This window comes from Phyllostomus discolor, chromosome 4 (genome assembly GCF_004126475.2).
Source record: "Phyllostomus discolor isolate MPI-MPIP mPhyDis1 chromosome 4, mPhyDis1.pri.v3, whole genome shotgun sequence".
NCBI lineage: Eukaryota > Metazoa > Chordata > Mammalia > Chiroptera > Phyllostomidae > Phyllostomus > Phyllostomus discolor.
The window spans coordinates 190,747,129-190,772,468 of record NC_040906.2 but is presented as its reverse complement, the minus strand read 5'-3'; the positions used below and the strand labels follow the sequence as shown (position 1 = coordinate 190,772,468).

The 25,340-nt window shown below is 33.8% G+C and overlaps 1 long non-coding RNA gene across 1 annotated transcript; it reads right to left on the bottom strand.

Moving 5' to 3' along the window:
• Positions 1-2,438: 2,438 nt before the first annotated feature.
• On the bottom strand, positions 2,439-17,848 carry LOC118499928. The gene is made up of 2 exons (XR_004902464.1): positions 17,818-17,848; positions 2,439-2,636 (listed from the first exon to the last, which is right to left on the bottom strand). It is a non-coding gene; the product is annotated as an uncharacterized LOC118499928 (long non-coding RNA).
• Between the last annotated feature and the right edge of the window lie 7,492 nt (positions 17,849-25,340).

The following is a 25,340-nucleotide window of genomic DNA, read 5'->3' as shown; positions in this document are numbered from 1 at the left end:
CTTCTCTTTTTATGTTTCAAGAATATATTTTAATTATTTAAAGAGAGGTAACTTTTGTTTCTTTAAAGACGTCGGCCTTATAAATTGATACTTAGTGAGTTTAGTACACAACAAATCGCATTTGTATTAGCTTTCTCAGGCTTGAAAGGTCACCAATTTTTTTATGAGAAAATAGATAAGATTTGAGAAAAGAAAATGGTAACATAATTCTCTGCAGGAGTCAGGAGTTTTCTAGATGGCAAGACATCACATATGAACTTTTCTTTAATATGTATCTCTTTATTTTGGATCCTAAGAAATTAATGTTTTTGATTTTTTAAAAAAGTTTTTACATTTTATGTCTGCATACTCTTGGTTAAATTTGGGAGTAGCTGAAGCCAGGAAGGTAAGTTCTCTGGCTAATTAGAACACTTCACACTGTACCCAAGGCATGGCTTGTTCCTGAACCTGGCATCCTCCATCCTTCACAACCTTCACTTATTCTGAACTATTTTTGTCTCTGTAATTCCTACAGCCAACATTTTCAAATTCCTACTAACTAATACTTTATCACTTCTTACTCTCTTGACAAATTACTATTTTGTTTTATTTTCATTTAAACATTTTCTTGCTTTCTTTTTTCTTTTTAATTTTTTAATGTTGTTCAAGTACAGTTGTCTCCATTTTCCCCTACTGCTCCTCCACCCCATCCATCCCCACTTTCCACCATCAATACTAACCCCCCTTTAGCTCTGTCTGTGTGTCCTTTAAACATGGTCCTTGGCCTCCCTTTTACTCCCTTATAACCCCCCTCCACTTTCCCCTCTAGTTACAGTCAGTTTGTTCTTTATTTCAGTGTCTCTGTTTAAATTTTACTTGCTTGTTTGTTTGTTGACTAGGTTCCCCTTATAAGTGAGATCATATGATATTTAATTTTAAAACCTTCTTGTGAAAGCAGCACTTAATCGTATCAAAGGAATAATAAGATACCAACAGGTAAGTGGTAAGTTATTAATGAGCATTCCATGTGAACATGTGCCCATGTTTGCACAAGTCACACACACACAAGCAGGTGTTAAAGATATTGATTTGTCTGAAATGAAATGAAAAAAATAGAAGTTGAGTTGTTGTGAATATAGTTTCTAAGTGTGCTTATCCATTTAGAAATCTCAATGAAACAGAGGTGAAACTTGATTATACAATGGAAAAAATTGACTTAGTTTTTTCTTCTTTTGAAAAAAATCAGTACAACACTGCCTCTTCCCTTGTATTGTTAAGTGGATTTAATGTAACATCAGCAAAAGTAGGTTAAAACTTTTTAAGTCATAAAACTTTATGTATTTGTGACAATTGAACAAATTAAAATTATACAATTTTATTTCTCTTTTTCACATAAATAAAAGTGTTTTTACACAGACATGTAGTTTTCATAGCTACACATCAAAGTTTATTTTCTAACCACATTCTCTATTCATTATGAAAATATCAAATATATTTAAATAGCAAAATGAAACTGCATGGAGCTACCAATCAATGTCTGCAATGATGAATTCCTGGTCAATTTTCTGCATCTCTTGCTCCCCAGGCAAGTTTATTATGAAGCAAAACCCAGCCATCAAGATATAATACCTGTAGATATTTTAGTAGGTAATTCTAAGAAATGGAAAAACCTTTTATAAAAATAATCTTTAACCATTATTATATTAAATCAAATTAAAAATAACTATTTTAATAGCAACAAATACAAATTAATACTCAATTGTTTAATAATTGTCTTTATAGTTTATTTGATCAGTGTCCAAATAAAGCCCCTATACAATAGATTAATATATTTCTTAGTATCATCTAATCTTTAAGTTTTTACTTCATCTCTATTTTTCTTTCAAGATTTGTATGCATGTTATTGTTTTTAAAAAGCAGGTCTTCTGATTGATTTCTATACTATTATTTATTTTAGATTTACTTACAATGTTTTACAGAAATATTTATTGGTTTTACACATTGTAGACAGATAATAAATAATTCTTAGAAAGACCTTAATACATTTTCTGTCATATGGTAAAACCTTCATTAATCACTAACGACTATGTATCCTGGGCAACAACTAAAAGTGGATCTTGCTGCTCCAAGCCTAAACCTTCAGCAGGTCCAGAGCTGACAACCTTGTTTGGGGTAGTGTCAGTCTGGTGGGCTAAATTGTTTCTCCCTAAATTATATGTTGAATTTTTAACTTCTGGTACCTATAAATGTGACCTTATTGAAAATAACATCTTTGAAGATGTAATCAAGTTGAGGTCATACTCAACTGGGGTAAGCCCTAATGAGATTCTGAACTTTCTATCCATAAATAAAGTTTAGAATTAGAGACATTTTCTATTGTACAGGAAGGAAAATAATATAGAGTAAATCCCTTTGTTCTTCTAGTCTTATTAATGAGTTAAGAATTGTCATAGCTATATACCAAACAAAAGGCTTTTATTTGTTCCTCCTGGAGAAGTTTGAAGTTAAGTGAAAAAGAGTTGATATGGGGCATAAACATTTCCCAGAAAGCCTTGCTAGTTCCGTCCACTTGCACCATTCCAACTTGTGAGTGTACTTCTTGTCACCACAGAGAGCACAATGGCTACACCATCAGTCATTACTCTAGATGTTTAAGCCTAAGGGAAGAAGAAAAGTGGAAAGGTCAAAAAGAAGTGCTTTTCACCTGAATTATCGATTTTAAATTACCTTCCCAAAAGGCTTATATCTTCCAACTCCTCTCCTTGGCCAGAATTAAGCCATTTGATCACATCTAGCTCAACACCCATAAAATATGGAGAAAAACATTCCAGAGCTTATTGTGGATGTAGTATCACAGAACAAATGTTTCTGAAGTTGAATTCTTTTAATTACATTAAATTACTCCACATGCTGCTCACAATCTAGACATGAAGAGCTGGAGACTTCCATATGACCAGCTGGGTGGATGTGACTATGTCAATTCTTTTTTCATGTGTTATTTGAACTATTCATACTTCAGCCACCTTGTGTGTTAGTTTGAACATGATTTGTCTAGCACCTTTACAAATAGCCCTTTCTTCTCTCTCCCCACCCACCCTTTCTCCCTCCCTCCTTCCTCTTCCCTTCCTCTTCTTCTCTTCCACCTCCTCCTCCACTTTTCTTCCTTCCCCCCTCCTCCTCTTCTTTCTTCTTCTTCTTTCTCTTTCTCTCTGAAGTATTATAAGTTCTTTTCCAGAATCTCAATTAGCCAGTTACATAGTAGAAATTCATTAACTATCTGCTTATTTAATAAGTTAATAATTTTAATGAAATCTAAATATGCCCATATGTAAACAGAAGCATATACTATGCATTTCCATTTATAAAAAATTTATATTATAAATATAATAACTTTCTAGTGACATACTTAATTGACATACTTAGTATTAAATTCTCTAAAATGAAGCTTTCCTTGCTCATTTAACTATAAAAAATAGACTTAATTGGTCTACTCTCAAAGAAGAGCACTATGAATCTCAGTTAGGTACTCCCTAAAGGATCACATGCATTCTCTTGACAATGGAGATGCTTGCAATTAAATAGGGGGTTCCTTCATCCAATTTTAAGGTAATTATAAAAGTTAATTTAAAATATGAAAGAACAGTACTTTATAAAAACACACATACTAACTAAAAATGGAAAAAGAAGGAAGTTCTCCCCACTCCCACATGAATTTATCTCAAGGGCTTGTGCAAATCAATTCCACAAATCGAAAAGATTTCATTAAGCTATTATACTATTTTCTTCACTGATCTAGGATGTGTAGATTGTTCTAATTGTAGTGAGTTTCTCAAATAGGGAATACTTACTCTAGTAATAGCATGTGACATTATAGCAAATATAGGCTTTATTAGGAAACTGGTTGGTTGACTAACACATTGAATGATAGAAATATGCTTTTATGTGAAACTAAAAATGCTTACGATACATGGACTGAATAATTTATTTTAATGCACTACTAAATTTAACATAAATAGGGTATAAATCAAGACTTCATCTAGGCCTAGAATCTTTACTCTTAGGAATGGTGACCAAAGTTTTATTTCGAACAATTCTATTTCCAAACACAGGAGGATGGATTTCTGGTTGCCTTATGCTGGCTATAAGGATCATCAAAGCCTGCTCCTAGAATCTTACCATATCTGACTCAAATGAACCATTTATGGAAGGTATTTTCCTAGAATATGTGACTGCAGAGAGCCGGGTTGTATCAAGATTAAGGGACAGGAAGGACAGGTTGTAGAGACCCTTTTGCAGTGGCTTGTTAATTGATATGATGGGCAAATGATTGTATCTGTGGAGGAAATAAATCTGAGATTTGCTTTCAACGGTAGTGACTTGAGTCTTGGGGTAGCTAATCTTCGTCCCTCATTAGTAGTGATTATAACCTATAAAAATTAAACAAACAGTTAAGTGTTGTACATAATCAAATTTCCTTGAATCAGTTTGTAGTATCAGTTGCCCTTTTCTCTAAACTACATATTCTTATTTTTTTTGGTTTTAAAGCATTTATAGCTTTTAAAACTTTTATAGATTTTTTTAACTTTTGTGGTTCCAAAAAACTTGGTTCTCACTTAGATGTCAAAAAAATCTATAAATATATCAAGAACATAATTTTTTATTTTTTATAGCTAGTATTATGGGCCAATTGTTTTCTGCTGAAACATTTACATGATTTTCCCTGAAATATGATCTTCTCATTTAAAAAATGAGTAAGATTATATTTCATTTCAACATGATGAACAGAACAACAAATTAGATTTCCTTTTCAACTGTCATACTCCATGGTTGAAGAGCAAATTTAGATAGAATCAGTCAAGCCATTCTTTTGTTCAAATGTGTTCAAATACAAAGTCCAACCTGCCTATTTTTTATTTCTATAGCACAGTTTAATGGAGATGGGTCATTTCATTTACTGTGATATAATAAAGTTTAAAACAGACTCAATGATTTTGATGTCTCCCTTTATTTAAGTCCTTGTTTTCCTTAATGGACATTCTACCTACTAATGTTACTCATCAAGCTTTAAAGTAAGGGGAAAATAAATAATTTCTGAGAGAGTAACTAATAATGGATTTTAGAAGAAAATTGTTTTATCTGGAAAATAAAAGTAATAGGAAAAACTGTTCAATATTTCATGGCTTTTTAAATAAAGGGCAGCTTACCAGCAAAAGTAAGAATGTTCATTCATTCATTCACTCATTCATATTCAACAAATACATACTCAGTGCATGAGACTGTGTCTAGTATCTGGAAAAAGTCAAGAACACAATGGGTATGTGTAGTTTCTGACTTTTTACTGTTTATAACGTTGTGAATAATATGGATTAAAATACAATAGCAACAACAAAAATTTGTGATGATTGTGAATTGCAGGATGTTAAGGAAGCATGAAGCCAAGGACTTAATGCATCCTTTAGGAGTAAAGAAAGGCTACTTAGAAAAAAGTAATTTTTACTTCAAATCATAAGGGTAGACAAAGAATTACAAGTTAAAATGGTATAATGGTGGGAGGAAAGTAAATTAATTTATACAAAGAGTAACACATCTTAGAAATTCAGTGGAACAAACAAACAAGGTACATTCTAGGAAGTAAAGTAAGGTCAGTGTGACAAAGTGGGAAGTGTAATGGGAGGACTGGAAAGAGATAACATGGAAGAGATAAGCAGGTCCAGGGCTTTCTTAGGACTTTAAAAATCATAACAAGGATATTTGCCTTTCTTCTGAGAACAGTGAGGGACTGCTTAAGATTGGAAGCAAGTAGATGGCATCACCATATTTTTATTTAGGAACATCACTCTGGCAGTACAGAGTTAACACAATAGTAAGTGATTAATGGCAACCTGAGACTATATACATAAATCAAAATATTGCTATAACTTTTAATTTTCTCTAAAGCAAAGGCTACGGCAATTTCCTGAAAGTTGTAATTTATTTCTATTGCTTTTTATTTCTTTTCAGTTGAAGTTTTCCTCTTTGTTTATCTTTTAAATAAAATACTCTTCCTAGGTCAAGTGAATGCATTTTTAACTGATTGGTTAATATTAATGTCAATTTTTATTATTTGTTCTTTAGGTTATAGTAAATGTAAAATAGTTAAGAAGTTATTTGACTTTTCTCACTTCAGAAGAAGAAAGACACACAAGAACACCATTATAACAAAAATGATATTTTTACAAAAGTATGGTAATTTCTTTTGAACATTTTAGAGAGCTGAAGTCACACCATAATAACTGAATTTCAAAGAGTGGTGAGTCTTTCCAAAGATAAATAAAATACTTAACTTCCACATTTGCTAGCTATGGAAATAATGTGGCCTGCATAAAAATAGGTAAAAATAAAATCAGCTAAAATTATAACTAAATCTTAAGGTCTGAGTGTGCGCTAATATATTAGTGTAGAATAATTGGAAGCCCTGAAGGAAAAGCTATTTTACATTCACTTTCAATCACTTTCAGTGGGTTACTTCTGCATGTCAGTGAGAAAGATCTGAGGAAGGGCTGGAGACTGGAAGGAGCCCCCAGTAGAGGCACAGGTATATGAACAAGGTGACTGGCCTAGTAGGGTCCAGGTATAACACAATGCCTGCTTCTTGGACCCTTTGACATATAAAGCAAGATCTTCAGACAACTAAGGAGGATGTAACAAAATTTCCTTGTTCTAGGGCCCAAAAGTAGATATTATGTCACTTCTGAGGGAGAGGCAAAATAAAATCCACTGCTATTGAGGATGGTAAAAAGAACTACTGGACCCATTGTCCTTCACTAGGGCAAAACAGGGGTCTCTTATCACTAGGAAAGAATTGCAAAACTCTATCTTCTCCAAAACACTCCATTGATACAAAGTAGACTTTGGATGCTATAGTGGGAAAAGGCAGTAATGCTAAGAAGACCCAGACTGAGCCTGAGGCCAGATAACTGCCCTCATCATAAACCTTGCAATGCATAACAAGCAACTGCAGGCTACTGATAAAGAGTGGTCAAGAGTGGATAAGAGTGTGGATGGAAGACCCTGTCTGTGGCACAAGGGGCAGGAATTGCTGGAAGCTGAGGTTGGGATATAGATACAAAGAGAAACCCAACCACAGGAAGAATTTGAAGCACATACTATACTAAAGTTGAAAGCTGCTAGTACAAATCCCAAACCTATCTCAACCACACATCAGATTGCCAACTCCCCACACTAATGGCTTGGCAGAAGAATTAGGGTCCACATTATTGGGGATACATACTCTTGACCCCACTTTCTATTGTCCATCTACACTAGTATTAGAAATGGCTACCATAAGAATAAAGACAAATTTTCTCTTATTTTTAATCATTTTAAAGTATACTTGTGTTTATTCATTTCCTATAACAGATTGCCACAAGCTGAAACTAACAACGGAAATGTATTCTCTCACAATTCTAGAGGCAACAAGTACAAAAAATCGGTGCTTGCTAGGTTACTGGCATTATGGGAAAGGTGACTACCAAGAGTGTCAAAAAATATTTTGGACTGATGGAAATGTTCTATATTTTGATTGTGGTAGTGATTAATTTTTCGTATACCTAAAAAGAGTTCATTTTATTTTATGTCAATTAACCTTAATAAATAAGTTATGGGTTGAATTGTGTCCCTTCAAATAATTTATGTTAAAGTTCTAATCCCGTGTATTTTAAAACTTGACCCAATTGGGAGCCAGAGTTTTTACAAAGGCAGTCAAGTTAAAATGAGGTCATTAGGGTGGATCCTAATCCAATATGACTTACGTTTTTATTTAAAAAAGGAAAATTTGTAGACAAAGCCGCATAAAGGGGAGACGAGTATCATAATATAGGGCAAAGAGCTTACTTAGTATCTTCTATGTGCATGTATACATGGACAATGGAAGAAAATGTGTTCCATTAAATATCTTTTTATATCTACTTTACTAGTTTCAATACATTTGATCAGATTGTCTCTGTAATATAAACATTTTTCTTTCGTAGAGTTTTTCCAAGTGCACCTTTTTTTGCTCAAACTTTGTATTTATGTGTTACCTAAATTATTATATATTGTTTAACTCTTAAAATTCTGAAACTATTGTGAAAATATTCAGATGTATGTCATCTGGATTCTTAACATCTCTATGAAGTGATTAACTCTATCACATGCTTAGTATTCCATATTTTCAGACCCTCTTAAAAGAAAATCTTTGTCTGGAAATCTAGACAAAGAAGATTATGACAACAGTCATGGTGAATATCCCTGTACATAATTACAAGGTGGACTCTTTAGACATGCAGTTTTCTAGAGAAAAGTGGGGTCCCCTTAAACCTACTTTCCATGTGAACTTCAAATGTGATGATGACCTGCCATATTTTTGTTCTTGGAAATTGGCATTGCATATGTTGGTTGGTAACTCTTAAAAAGAATGTTGATTAGTCGATGTAGTGAAATATATGTTGCAAAAATATGGATGTCAAAACACACTATAATTTTAGGAAGCACTAAATCATGCTCAGGTCTTAGTAAAGCTTTATAATTACCAAAGGTAGTCAGATTGCATTCAGAAAAAGACAAATTTTCTACTCTCAAAACTGACAAGTTCAAACATATCATCCATGACTCTGCGTCTTGGTTGTCAGGCCCAGAGGAAGAGATGGGTAAATAGCTGAGTGTAATTATCCATCAACAGAGCAACCTTTAAATGAATTTCTGTAGAAATGTTAAAAAAGTTTGTTGTGTGTCCAGTGCTTATAATCACAAGTGCATTAGAGTTATCTTTTTACTAATGTAACTTTATTTAATATAAGCATTTGCATTGCTACTGCCTTCTGTAATCTTGGTAATGAATAAATATCTACTTATACTCCTACTTTATCAGTTTTATATTGAGCGTATCTGGAGTTTATGTGATAGAACATTTATTATTTAATTTTGTTTTTGAAAGCTTAATACAATAAAGAATTTAAATGAAACTAATGTTTATATATTCTAATAAACTTTCATAAATAATTATATACAGAAAGTCAAATGGTTTAGGAGATTGCTAATAAAATAATAGAGTTTTCTGCTCTTAGGTAACAAGTTTAAAACCAACTTCATATATCAAGAAAAATAAATAAGTAGCTGTGGGAATAATAACTTCATGTTGTGAGTCAATAGTTTTATTTTCATGTGCCCATGAAAAGAAGACAAAGCAGCAAGAAATACAATCTTTTCCAAGTCCTAGAAAATGTTTCCAAATAAATAGTACTGTAGTACCATAGTTCGCATTTCCTGGCAAAAGAGATAGATAGATAGATAGATGATGATGATGATAGGTAGATGAATAAATAGATATATAGGTGATAGATGATAGATAGATATATTACACCATTAGAAGACAGGTGTTTACATGTGATACCATATTTACATATGATAGGTATTTACATTTGATATGACATCCACTTCCACATAGGTATGCTAATATATTGGTAACCTTGCACATATTTTTTCTTGTGAATAATACAAATGTGAAGCAGAAAAACCACCATATCTTTCTGGTGATTTTTTTCTGTGTATCCCTTCTAACCACATTTAACACCATCCTGGTTGACCAAATGTGCTTTTCCTAAAATCCATTGCAACCCCCAGACTCTACCCCTGCCTTTTAAATAATGAGTTATGGTTATAACTAGAAGATCTTCTTCAGGCATATTTTATATTACAATTGAGGTATTCATCAAACAGTATATATTTCCTTTTCTTTTGTTTTCAGGAAATTCTGCTCTAAATTCCCCTTGCCTACTTAAGAAAGGTGTACTTATTATGTGCCCATCCTGAGCCAATATAAATCTTGCCTTTAGAAAGTTTATAATCTAGCCACATTAGGAAAGGATTTAAGTTAAAGCAATAGTGTGGCCAATGCCAACATTCCAGATAGGCTGTCAGATATACTATTGATCACATGGTGGGCCCAGAAAACTGTTGAATGCTAAAAATATTGGTATATGATAGAGTGAAATAGGGCAAAAAATTCCTATCAAATGTGGGAAGACAAAAGGTTTCTAGCAGACAACGGAGTGAGCTCAAGTCAATATTAATACCTGGGAAATGACAGCAGCAGATGAGCTGCTCTGGTGTGAAACAATTAAGGTTGACAGGGCTCAGTTTGAACAATGTGTTTTACTGGTCATAAAGCTAAGAGACAGCTCTGCAAACAATGACAAGCCCTGTATACAGTAACTGCCATCATCACTGACTGAGTGGTCAGGGGCCTTAATTGGTGACCTCAGAATCACTAATTTGGCACTAATCTTCTCATCAGCCATGTTTGCTTACGGAAATGATTCTTTAGTGAGCTTCCCCCTGCCCCCACAGTCAGGGCGGCTTTGACTCTTCCATTAGAAGACAGATCTACTTCAGTAGTTGATCCAGCTTTCCAGAGGACCAAGCCACATGGTTCCACAATTAGAAAGATGGCTTAAAATGTCAAACTCTGGTAAAGTAATACCTTTCCTTAAATTGACAGTGAGGGATGAACAAGTGTGACTGAACCCTTTGCTAAGAGCAGATTTAATTGGCAAGGGTCAGGGATTCCACAAAGACATGGAGCTCCTTAAAGATGCGAAAAAAAGCACCCTGAAGAGGTAGAAAAACCGCCTAAAGTAGGTCTGGTAATGTCATTGTCAATCTTTTCCTTCACAATCTTGCCGGGGGCTGCTTCTGCCAAGACTAAAGAGATGATGACATCTGTGTGGCATATTCGTAGTACTGTAGCATTTTATTTTACACCTTGGTGAAAATAAATTTTTGGAAAACAGTGAGGGAGGAGCTAAATGATTAGTTTGTTTTCCTAAAACTCAGTAAGTGCAAAAATGCTCATTAACAGAAATTTATTCTGAATTGTATTACTAATTCTCTTGTGTGGGGGAAAAAAAATATGGTTTCAGCCCCAATAGCTGGAGTTTTAATTGTTCTTAAATAGCCTGAATTATGTTTACTTTTAATAACCAATAGCATAGAGTTTAATAAATGTGTTTACTTAAATATTCAATAAAAAAATCAATACCTGTGTTTTGAATTAGAGTGTGTGGTTCATATGTATATTTAAATTTCTGCCAGTAAGAAATATTTTCAAATTACTAGTCTGTTCTATGAACTGTGTCATGTGTGAGCTGTTTCTGGAAGGTTTGCAAATGCATTGCAGTAAAACATTCTAATTTGGGCCAAATGACTGCCTTGAAACTGATTCCAGTCTAAAATATTATACATGTAACTGGTAAACATGATTATTCAAATAGTCACATTTTCCACATTGATCTGAATCAGCTGCAATGATCTTAAGAGACTCAATAGGCTTAATAGTCTCAAAAGGAAAACTGGACTGATTCCAATTTAAAGTACTTTGTTATTTAGCAAAGATGCTCAGTTCTTTAATTCAATTATGCTAAGAATACCATAGTGTTCTATCTTCAAATATTATTTTTCATCATCTGTCTCTATAGATAATTCATTTAACAATTCTGTCACTTATTCTGTAAGCCAAGCACTTGAAACCAATAATTTGTACAGAGATTTATTTTTCAGGTTTTTCAGGTTTTTGGTGATTCAGGTTTTTTTTTTTTATGTTATTTGCTTTCTCAATTTCTGTAAAGCAATTTTCAAAAGTTTTTCCATGAGTTTGTTTGTTATGAAGATTCATCCATGTTCTGGCACATTGCCATATTTCATTTATTTTAACAACTATAGTATGTGCCAATGTGTGAATAGTGCATGGTTTATTCATTCAGCCTGTGACAGTAAGTGTCCACATCTTTTCCAGTATTTTGCTGTTATGATATTCTTACATAGGCCTCCCTGGCCATCATGTGCAACTGTCTCTCTTGGGTGTGTACCTAGGAGACAAATTCTAAAACATAAGGCACGTGATTGTTCAAATTTAGAAAGACATAGGTAATGTCAACCTTTTTCTTAGGCGGTTTCATCAAATTTCACCAAGTGAAATCCCTACTTTTCAAGACTTATCAAATCACCATTAATCAAACCTATTAATCTTTTACCTTATAGACACCTTGATTAACATATGATTCTAAGGACTGGTTGGTAGGGGTCACTGAAATACTGTAACACCTTTTACAGTGCTATTTTTCTGATGAAATATTCATATTTTTATGTGCCTTAAACTACTGTTTATTTTTCAAACTTAAGAGTAGCCTGATTTAGCTTATTTCAGGAACTTGTCTTTGTTATTGGAATTTTAGAAGTAATACTTGTTCTCACTAGCATACTAATTAGTCAAACCAGATGTTTTGTGTATAAGAAAAAGTTTCACTTAATTTTTTTCAACTGAATGCATCTGTTAATATGCATTTGATGAATATCAAAAAAGAGAGAGAACTAAATTCTATAATTAATATTTTAAAATAAATAATTTAAAATAGTTAAATAAAATTAAAAGATGTAGATTTAATATAATTGATTTATGTTGTATAAATTTTATGCTATATCTCAATTAACTTACAATTACTTAAAGTAATGAAAAGCAAACGTTATAAATTACTTAAAAAACAAAGAGGATAAGAAATATATTCTTTTAGTAAATATGCTCATGCCTGTGTTCAACTCTGACATTTTCCTTCTGGAAAAATGAGAGTAACTACATTATTTTAATTAGACATCATAATCAAAATTTTTCTGTGTATTTAATGAAAAAAGCAGAATATGTTATTGAAACATAATCAGTTCAATATTAGGGTTATAATTTTATTTGTTAATAGAAAGGACAAAACATTTTAACATACAATAAAATAAAGTAAAATACATTAAAATAATATAAGATGATTTCTTATTAATATTTCAAGATATCATTTGATAACATTTAACCACATTATTGAATAAAGCATATCACATCTGCAATCAATAATTCTTTATCTGCAAATCTACCTATTACAATTTGAAAAATGTTGTGTCTTGAATAGCATTCTAATTACATTCAAAATGTTACAGTAACCTCTATTACACCAGAAACTTCTAGATTTTTTCTTCCAATGATGAATTAGAAATAGGGATTGAAAATAACTTATAAAAGTTGCATTTAATGTGTGAATGAAAGCCATTTTAAAGAGTTTATTATTTCTTTCTGAAGCACACTACTCTAGCCATATATTTTCTCAAGAGCAATGCATTCTTTTAAAATAGTAGGGTTTGGGCAAAGATGAGTACATTAAATTAAAATTATCCTCAATCCCACCATCAATAATCTACTGTATATCTGATTTAAGAATATTCCTCAAGGACGGAAATTTCCCACTGTTGTATATCCACTTTTTTCCTCAACAGAAAAAGGTATAAGGCAGAAAATAACAAAAAGTTTCATAGTTGGAATTTAGTGAGGTAGTGTAGTGAAGGCATTCATGAAAACAATAGTAATTTGCAATGTTTGCCAGGATGAATGAGTAAAAAACTCATTTCTCCCTTTTGTACTTAGTTACTACACTAAGAAAGGAATTTAAGGAACAAGTAAACAAAAACCTATGCCATGCTAGAAAAGAATAACTATAGTAGGTGGGGAGTTATGACTTGACTCCATTGAAAGTGTACTCTTACAAATAATCTCAGTATGAAGACCCCCATTTACTGATACCACTAGGGGAAAGTCATCTACTTCTTTCTATCAAAAGTGAAATAAGCATTCGATATTTCCACAATCCTGAATCAAGTCTTTGTATAAACATTAACGGCCAAAGTTAGGACTAGGAATCAACACTGGATCAACTCTTCCACCCAGGAAGAGTTGAACCAGAGGCGATGCTCTGGTTTGGTTTCCTGCTGAAAGTCTGTTAACATCTACCTACTATCATGGCGTATCTCTTTTTCCCCTTCCTTCTTCCTTTTATTTTGTTTTTCTATTCTTTCTTTATTTTTCTTTTCTTTTCTTCTTGATTTCTTTCTTTTTATTTTCCTTCCTTCCTTCCTTCCTTCCTTCCTTCCTTCCTTCCTTCCTTCCTTCCTCCCTTCCATTCTTTCTTCCTTCCTCTCCCTCTCTTCCATTCTTCCACCCCTCCTCATCTTCATTATTTTCTTTTTCTGAAGGTCATTCTACTCCTACCCTCATCCCCTTTGGTGCCTGTGACTTTTTGAGAAAGTGGTGTTCAAGATCAAACAACAGTTATGTAAAAATATCAGAGCCACAGTTTTAATGTAAGAGAAGGCTATTCTCAGCCCTAACACCAATAACACAGAGGCTCAAGTGGTCTGTTTTTGTAATTATAGTTTTACCCCCAGGTCCAAAATAATGATTTATAAAAATTACCGACCTGAGGCTATTTTTCAATGGGCAAAAGGAGGGGAGCTTTCATGGAATTGAATATTTTCAGAATTAAAGCTGGTGATTAGCTTCATAGAAAAATGAGCATTTTTATATCTCAGTTTAACATAGAGTATATGAATGGGTTACATTTATTTTCATTCAACTTTCACTTTGCAATCATTTATTAAGTGTTTACAGGCGTTCCAATGTCTGTGTTCAAAGAGTTCAAAATTAAGTAGGGGAGATAGACAAATGAAAAGAAATGCAATATAAGGCAGTAGGTGTTAAAAAGACATAAACTGGGAAAACAAAAGGGAAACTTACAGCATTTCAAAATATATTAGAAAAACATTTTGATCCTTTCTGACTTTAGAGGAGTAAATAGAGTTCTACACTTTTAGTTCATGAAATGACTTCATTCTAACAAAAGGAAGACATGAGTCTCCATTCTCCACCCCCCAATGTTTAAATCTTAAAGCTAAATGTAATTGGCATCTATTTTTGATCTTTATAAACTATTTGTGGAGAAAGGTTTTGCTTCTTGATGCAAAGCCATGGGCAACTGCAATTCATCACCACTGCTCTCCCTGCTGCCTGAATCCTTTGAATAAGGCATTGTGTGAAATTCCAACCTCATTAAATCTGCTGCTTAGCTGTGCTGTGTGCAGCCACTGCGAATCTGCTCTGGGTCAACCCTCCTGCTTGTGAAACCATTTAAGGCAAACAAGATGCCTGAACCATGAGGTGTAACATAATACCATAGTCAGACAGCCACATTCTTTACTACTTAAGTAAATTTCTACATTCTTTGCTGATCAAACTAAATTCTTTTTTCGTTTTTATTTGGTAGAATCATTCAGACAAAATGTTGTTTCCTCCAAATATTGAATAGCATTAAAGAGCCATATAGTAAAAGAACAAAGAAACTTGCTTCACTTCACTATAGCCTACAAAGGGATAAAAATTAGTTAGAATTTTCCTTAGTAAAGTGCACCACTTAATTCTGGGAAAGAAATTGCCTGATGACACTGCTTGGACAAATGAAGTACAATATTTTCTATTCTGCCTTACACTTTCAGATGAGAAGTATCACTTAGAATAGTTTTATAACTTTATTCTGCTCTAAAGCAGCCCCAGAGGTCATTATGAGTGTGTCTGTGTGTGTGTGTATGCACACGTGTTGTGCACCCTGCTCTTGTGAATGCAGGTTAGATTGGTAAATGGGAAGTATGTCTACTGGAAATGAGACCATATTCTTATTTTATGTGATTTGGCAGTTCTTATAAGTCAGCAATCACTGATTTTCTGTCCACCTTGGTGACAGCCTCAAATCAATCAGTGACCTAGATGGAAAAGATTTTATAGCCCATTACCCAAGCCTTTAGTTATCCTGCTTGTGCTGTGACCAAACTGTTTGTTAACTCAGAAATAGACTGCCACTGAAGGCACAAGATTTTCCAAACAGAGACAACAATATGGGCATTAGGGTGCTTCCTGCAGGTTTTTTACCAGTATTTATGATGTAACTTGTTATTCAAAATGTTTCAAATATATGTGTTTATATACAAACATATATATGTTTATATATGTGTTTATATATGTTATATAAAAATTTATATATGTTAAGTTTAAAAAGTTACATGTATGAACTATATTAATGATATAATACTAATCCACATCAAAATAAATAGTAAATTCTCAGAAAATACTTTTTTGTTAAGCACCTTAAAACATGTGGATTTTTAAAAAGGCAATATTTGCAATGTTTCAGATGATTTAATAAAATAACTAGCATAATGGCTATGTTCATTTTAGCTTATTTATATTATCACATAAAAGCTGTGGCAAATTAAAGTGCACATAAAGAAAGGACCAAATAAATTCAATTATACACACACACACACACACACATCCATTTTAATACATTATAAATATGCCATTTAATGAGATATAAAATATACATGATATTTGAATATGCAAAACAAGGAGAATATGATTAGGAAATTTGTAGAAATTGAAAGGGCATTTAATGTTATACAGATTCAGAATGAAGACTAATTTTCCATACACTTTTATCTTTAATAAGTTTTTTTGTTATTTTGTATTCTTTATTTTGATGTGTTAAAATAAGTTAGTGCATTTCAGAAAATACAGGAAGTTTAAATAATAATAAAAAACTAACAAATGTTACATAAAGTTTTTAAAATTTCACAAACCCGAATTAGATTTTCTAAGTGATAAAGGTATCTTTATCCAACTTAGAATTCATGACTTGGAATATATGTTAATGAACTGGAGGTAATCATAGAGGAACAAAAAATGTAATTTAAAGATATTGATGAACAGATATAAAGTACTGAAATATACATTGTGCAAACAGTTACATTTTGGGGAGTATTGAACGAGATCTGGATGGCATTATATGATGAATTTTAATTATATGATGAATTTTTTTTACCTTCAAAATGTATCTATGTCTAAAGAAGTTTTAAGGAATTACATTCTCTCTTTTTATTTCATGAAAGTCTGAAGACTAGATGGCCAATGTTTTATTTAAAAACACCAAAGAGAAAGATATGAATGGTTTTTTATCACTTTTCTCTCCCAATTAAAACCAGTACACTAATCATACATGCAGAAAAAGTAGTCAACATTCTTTTAATGTCTATTTCACCTATGGCACTATTCCAAGTTTAATTGATAATTAGCCATTAAAACTTTGTCACTGTCTGACAGTAGTTTGTAATCTAGCTTGGAGATATTAAATGTAAATCAGTAATCAAACAAGTGAACATCAGAGTTACACTGTGTATATTGGTTGTGAAGACAATAAAAGGAAAGACTCTATGCAGCAGAAACAGAAAATCTCTAAGTGGGGTTTCTGACAAATAAATTTCTAAATACTTAAAAAAAGAAAAGACCATATGGAGATGTCAAGACTAGAAAGTTAGGGCAAGTATGGATGAGAGATAGGTAATTGTTTTATTCCGTTTGTTTCCTAAATTAAAACCCATAAATATTAATCAATTCTTAACTTTATAATGTTTAATGTGATAAAGTTCAAAGATGCAATTCTAATTTTTAGAACACAACATAACATATTTTTAAAATAAATCACAGTCTATTTCCAGTTAAGATAGCAGTGTAGGTAGACATGGTTCGCCTCTTCACACAACTTCACATAATCATACCAAAATTACAACTAAAATATGGAACAACCATCACTCAGAACCATCGGAAATCAAGCTGAGTAGAAGGTTGTCAACTACGGAATTAAAGAAAACTCATCTATCCAGACCTGTAGGTGGGACATATATGCAGAAAGGACTGGCCACACACCCACATGAAGTGGATAAAAATTCAGGAGGGATATCTCAGGGGTGAGGAGTTCCAGCCCCACACCAGGCTCTGCAGCCCAGGCTTCCAAGCCAGGAAGGTAAGTCCCCACAACTTCTGGCTATAAAACTCAGTGGAATAGAGTAAGTGGAAGAAACTTTTGGAGCCCCAAGCAGTTCGTCTTAAATAACCACACATGGACTCACCTATTCAGACTCACTCCCTCTGGGTTCTAGCACCAGGGTAGCAGCTTCAAAGTCACCAGTGGCACACTGAAGTGTCTAGCATCAAGTGAGCAGAGGCCATTGTCCATTTTCTAAATCCTCTCTACACAGAGTCACAGAGTTACAGAACCAGTAAGCTACTGCCATATGTGAGACTCCATCAACCTGGCTAACACTGTTTGACCCACGTTGGAGATCCCCAGAGACTCTACTGCACCTAAATTACGGGCCTACCCAAGCTGCTTTTCCATATAAATAGCTGGGCTTGGCTAATGCAGCACAACTTCCTAAATCCTCTCAAACAAGCAACAGCTGGCCTCAGTGAGCCCAAGACCCACCACTAGCAGCAGCCAGCACAGATTTACAGCTTGACTTTGCCTGGGAATCTCCAAGCCCAACACAATTAGCAGCCATCTCAGATTGCTTTAAGCTCAAACAGGGTGAGCCCCAGGCAAAATATAGTTGGTGGCAGACCTTGGCCTTCACCACCCAGGGAACCCCAGAGCCTGCACACCCAGTGAGCAGCTATAGACCTTGTTGGAGCACCACCACCCTGCTCCTGCATAGCGAATCCTCTTTGGAGGTTGGTGGTCTGTGGTAACAGGTAATCCTTACAGGTGACTGGCATGGGCAAATCCCTCCCATTGACCTGCCAACAGCAATCAGGACTCAACTACAAGCGGAGGGTGTACTCAGCACACATGGAGGGCACACCTCGAGTACCCAGCTTGGGTGATAGGGGAGGCTGTGCCACTGGACTCTACAGGACACCTACTACATTAGGCCACACTGTCAAGACACAGAGTCAAGCAGCTCTACCTAATATATAGAAACAAACACAGGGAGGCTGCCAAAGCAAGGAGACAAAGAAACATGGCCTGAATGAAAGAATAGATCAAAACTCCAGAAAAAGAGTTAAATGAAATGGAGATAAGCAATCTATCAGATGCAGAGCTCAAAGCACTACTCAAGGAACTTAGTGAAGACCTCAGCAGCATAAAAAAGATCCAATTAGGAATGAAGGATATACTAATTCAGATAAAGAACAATTTTCAGGGAAACAATATTAAGTGGATGAAGCTGAGAATCAAATCCATGATTTGGAACATAAGGAAGCAAAAGACAACCACACAGAACAACAAGAAGAAAAAAGATCCCCCCCCAAAATGAACATACTGTAAGCAGCCTCTAATACAACTTGAAGCATTCCAACATTCACATTATAGGAGTGCCAGAAAAGAAGAGAAAGAGCAAGAAATCAAAAATCTATTGGAAAAAATAATGAAAAAAATTCCCTAATTTATTGAAGGAAATAGACATGCAAGTCCACAAAGCACAGAAAGTACGAAACAAGATGGATGCAAAGAGGCCCACTCTGAGACAGAGCATAATTAAAATGCCAAAGGTTAAAGATAAAGAGAGAATATTAAAAAGAAGTTAGTTAACTACAGGGGAGTTCCCATGGGACTGTCAGCTGATTTCTCGAAAGAAACTTTGTAGGCTAGGAGGGATTGGCAAGAAATATTCAAAGTCATGCAAAGCAGGGACTTACAGCCAAGATTGCTTTACCTAACAAAGCCATCATTTAGAATCTAAGGGCAGATAAAAAGCTTCCCAGACAAGAAAAAATTAAAGGGGTCCATTGTCACCAAACCGTTATTATATGAAATATTAAAGGGACTAATTGAAGAAGATGAAAATCAAAACTATATACAATAAAATGGCAATAAATACATATCTATGAGCAACTGAGTCTAAAAATCGAGCTAAGAAAACTTGGAGAACAGAGACAGAATAATGGATATGAGAGCACTTCGATGGTTGCCAGATGGGAGGGAGGTGTGGGGGAATGGTGAAGGTGTGAGGGAATTAAGAAGTACAAATGGGTAGTTACAGAAAATAGCCATGGGGATGTAAAGTACAGTGTAAGAAATGGAGTAGCTGAAGAACTTATACACGTGATCTGTGGAGTTGAAGAATGGTGGGGGGATGGCCTAAGGGAGTAGCAAGTGCTGGGTGGGAAGGGGGCACAGAGGGAATAGTCAGAACAACTGTAATAACATAATCAATAAAATATTTTTAAAAATAAATAAAATAAATCACAGTCTGTGGGAATCTTCATAAAGCTTGTTAAACATGACCCATGTTAATATTTATAATGTATTTCTGGAACAAATGATATTACAGAAAAATAAGGAGATAGATGATAGATCAGAGGATAAATATACACATATATCCCCTCATACACACATGAAACATGGATAGATAGCTTACATTGAAGCTCTCAGTGTGTAAGTTTTAAGGAGCCTCCACAGGGTTCACATAAATGCCACAGTGACCACATACTATAAACAAAGAGAACTAATAAACGGTTTGGCTTTAGCTTCAAGGTTCTCCTGCCATTGAGTAATTTTTCTATGCCAGATACTTAGCCCTTGTTATGACCTAATTATGCATAATTCTTTTGAAATAGGATCATTACAGCTATGCTTATTACAAACTCAGCAACCATTTAAAGATATTCAGCAAAGACATACATGTGGCTACACTGGGACAGGGCATCTGAATCCAATTTGATAAACCGCAGAAAAAATGTCAGAATGAAAATATCTTTTGAAAACAATATTTTGGTTTACCCTAGCCTGAACCGAGATTGACACAAACACTACATTTTTCAGATATTTAAAGCAAAACAAATAGTTGACTTTTAAGGCATGATGCCCAGAAATTATATGATCTAATACAATACAGGGAATCATTCAAGGGAAAGGCACAGTTGTATTCCATCCTTGGCACAATCAAATATGCCTTGGGAGATACAAGGGTCCCCAAGAGACAGATTACCCATGCGTCTGGAGGACTATCTGGCAACTCAGCAGTGAAAGAAAACTATTTTGAAAGTCTTCAAAACAATAGATTTCTTACTGGACTAAAATGGAATATTTCAGATAAGTCCTAATCAGTGAAAATTCTGGAAACTAAATTTGGTACAGCTTATTTGGAAATTTTTAGGTGGCAGATTCATATTTCTGATTTCCATTGAGTTTGTTGTCAATTAGAAACTGTTAGACCTCAGAAATTACTGATGAATCATATTAAGAAAAAGTAAATGTTTCACACAGATATAATCACAAAGAAACATTTGTAGGATTTTATGATAGATGTTTTTTAAGAATACATTTTTGTACACATCTGATCCTCTTCAATTCATCTTACCTTATAACATCATGCTTTCACAAGATAGGTCCTTAAAGATAGTGATTCCACCTGTGTTCATGAAGTAGAACGGTGTTAACTCACTCATTTTGTAGGCAATACCAACAAAACAATATTTTTTATTTAAAGCTATTAAAAGGCTTCAGCAGAGTATTGCCCTGAAAACATTAATATCATCCAATACTAATTTTTTATTCTAAAGCTTGAGAATACATGTCTGTGTACCAAATAAATGACTTTTCACAGAAAGCTATCTAAATGTGAGTCAACAGATTAAGAAGGATTACAAATTGACTAATAGCTTTTAAAATGAAAACAACTGATTAAAAATACAAATGTCAAAGAGTAATATGCTTACATTACTGTATTATACCAAAAAATTAAATTCAATCAAAGTTTGGGTAACCTTTTGGTTTGAATTACAACCTTTTCATGATCTATGCTCCACTTTGATGTCATTAAACACATCCACCCAAGAGAATCTAGCAGGCTTATTCATGCCCCTGTGTCTTCATAGGACTGATACTAAATTAAATTAGAGGAGGTTTCACTTTTCTTTTTTGTTGAATTTATTGGATTGACATTTGTTATTCAAATCATATTGGCGTCAAGTATACATTTCTATGTTACATGATCATCATATTTCATTGTGGGCCCGCCACCCAAAATCAAATCTTCTCCCATCACCATATATTAGACCCTTTTACCCTTCACATTCCCTCACTCCCCAACCTCTCTGGTAAACACCAAAGTGATGTTTGTATCTAAGAGAGTGTTTGTTTGTTTGTTTGTTCATTTATTGTTCTCAGTTATATATCACACATGTGAGTGAAATCATATGGTTTTTAACTTTTTCTGTCTTTATTTCTCTTAGCATGATATTCTCAAGGTCTATTCATGTGTCACAAATCCCAGTATTTCATCTTTTTTATGGCTGGTAGTATTCCATTTTATATAAGTACCACATCTTCCTTATCCAATCATCTATCAAAGGATACTTTGGTTGTTTCATGTCTGACTACTGTAAATAATATGGCAATGAATACAGGGGTGCATGTGTCCTTGTGAATAAATGTGTTAAAATTTTTCAGGTAGATACACAGAAGAGGGATTGCTGAGTCATATGGTAACTCCATTCTTAATTTTTGGAGGAGCATCCAAACTGTTTTCTACAGTGGCTGTACCAGTTTACCTTCCCACCAGCAGTGGATGCGGGTTCGCTTTTCTCTCAGCCTTTCCAACATGTGTTATTAGTTGTCTTGTTGATAATAGCCATTCTAAGAGGAGTGAGGTGGTATCTCATTGCAGTTTTGATTTACATTTCCCTAATATCTATTGAGGTTGAACATCTTTTCATATATATCTGTTGGCCATTTGTATGTCTTCATGGAAGAAATGTTTGTTCAAATCCTCTGCCCGTTTTTAAATTTGCTTGTTTGTTTGTTTGTTTGGTATTGAATTATATGTGTTATTTTTATATTTTGGATATAACCCCTGTCAGAACTGTTATTTGCAAATATCTTCTCCCATTCAATTGGTTGCCCTTCTGTTTGGTTGGTGGTTCCTTTTGCTGTGCAGGAGCTTTTTAGTTTGATATCGTTGATTCATTTATTTTTATCTTTACTCCCCTTGCCTTTGAGGTAAAATTCATAAAAGGTCCTCTAAGACCAAGGTCCATAAGTTTAGTATCTATGTTTTCTTCTGTGTCATTTACTGGTTCAGGTCTCATGTTTAGGTCTGTGTTCCATCTGAAGCTCCAGCTGCCCAGTCAGTCAGCACACAGTGCTTGTACCACAGTGCTCTTCTTTTTACAATGAGAACAAAGTTCTTGAAAAAAATATGAATCCTTTCTCAAACTTAAGAATTTGTTACTGTCCAATCTGAATCAAGAAGAACTTGCACTATATTTGATGTACTATATGAATGTTTCCTGACCCCAATTTTTAAAATGAAAACAACTGAATCAATGTCCCCATCTTCCAATGACGTTTATCAACTGCTGTTTCTGGTGGAATTATGTTCCTCAGAAAAGATATGTTGAAGTCCTAACCCCTGTTACATCAAAACAAGACCTTGTTTGGAAACAGGCTCTTTGAAGAACTAATCGAATTAAAATAAGGTTATTAGAGTGGGTCTTAATCTAACTGGCATTCTTAAAAAAGGGGGAAGTTCATTATAAAATGAACAAATCATGGGGATGTAAGGCAGCATGGAAAATTCCACCCAGAGTTTGAGAGGGGGTATGATCCCACCCTATAGATTTCAGACTTCTAGCCTCCAGACCTATAAGACAATCCATTTCTGTCATTTTAAGCTAGCTAGCTTGTAGTACTTTTATTCATCATTCCTAAAAAAATAATATCTTGTATTATAAAATAACTTTTAGAGATGGGTAAAGTTACAGCATACATTTCAGATCTGAAATTGAATTACATAATTAATCCTATCAGTAACAGAAACATAAATTAACCATTTGGAAAAATATATTGATAATAATTGCAGTGTATGGTATAAAATAGCAGTTAGTCTGAAACATAATTTTTGGTAATAGGAGAGTTCTAATGAGTATAGGTCATCTGAGAACATTTTTATTAAAAAAACATTTTATCTAATCAATAATACAAATCAATGTGTCATTAAACCTATTTTATTTGATAGAGTGATTATCATTTTATTGCAAATTGGAAGCTGAATGAAAATTAACCAGTCCTCTCTTGGAAATAAAGCTACCGTATCATGCTTAAATACAATTTGTGCTGCTATGGTTTATACAATTCATAACCAATTCATTAAAGTTTATTCATGTATGCTATGTCAAAAGGTTCTACAGATCATTTACAAAAGGACACAAAGACCTCTTTTAAGAGTGCTTTGATGTTGTTTGCAGAAAATTGTTTTCATGCATATAATACTTCTCAGCTTAACTGCCCTGTTTAGGATGATTCTGAGGCTATGATGAAAGCTACGCATTTACAAGTTTTCAGAGATATTGGCACTTCTTATTCTTTAATTTTAAGATAGAGCCATTTCAACATTAGAGCTTATGATTTATGATGCTCACTCATGTTTACAAACAATCAATGGCACCTGAGCATGGTAACAATTTCTTTACAACCATAGCAGGGAACATAAGGGGACATGGGGAAGGTATTATTGGCTAAGTAGTATCCGTCCCAGCTTGCCAAGCACACATAAACTCTTGCACAGTTGAGCAGGATGACAATAAGAAATCGGTGTTAATTTAAGGTTCATTTTCATTCCTCATTGAGATCATTTCAGTGCTAAAGCTTGATGTATTTGCTTATTTTTCATTTCCACACAACATGTACTTGCACAAACACACCATGTGCTTTTATGCTTCTTTAAAGTTGTTTCCATAATAGCAAAAGGACAAATAACTAACTGCAGATTCGGAAAATGACAATAGTACTTAACATTTACCTAGGCTTTATTATGTGCCAGGCATTGTTCTAAGCTCCTCACATGTATGACACCAAGTAATCTTCACAATAACCCTGAGCCTACCAAGTATTGAGCAGGAAAAAGAAATAGCCATCTGATCTCTCCTTGGTCTGCTTCGTTATCTAAGCATAATTCATATTTGGCTATGTGTTGACCAAGCAATTTAGACAAAAACACAGATACTTAGAAAATATGTTATTCCTTATCTGCAGGGAAATCTGCATCTGGAGATATAATTCTACTATTGTCAAAGAAATGCCAAATCAATATAGAGATGAAGTGAATATCTCAATATGGTCAAATGCACTGTGTTGCTTTCTGCAAAAATGGTGAAGATGAAGGTGCAATGTGTGTTTATCTGGATAACTGACTTTTGACATCAACTCTGAATCTCCCTAGTTACATTTATACCTAATGGAAAAATCAGAACATCTGGAATGAACCTCCATTTTCCCACTTTACAAATGAAGAGGCAGGTTAAAATTTCTAAAATGTAATAAGTTTACCCATTTGACCTTCATTGTGTATAAACTGTGGTAGATGCTTCAGATAAAAGAGGAGAGAGATTTTCATGGTGCTCGTATTCTAATGTTCCACCCAGTATCACAAATGCTGTACCAGAGCGAGGCCAGGTTGCTATAAGAAAAAAGGGAGAACATTTCACACACCCAAGGTGACTTATGGTAGTCTTTTTGAAGATAACAACATTTTCAGTCCTGAAATTTGTTAGAGGTTAGCTATGTTATAGATAAAAAATATTTCAGATAAAAATATTTGTATTGTAAGGTATATATGAAAGAGATGGCTGAGTTTATTTCAAGAATACA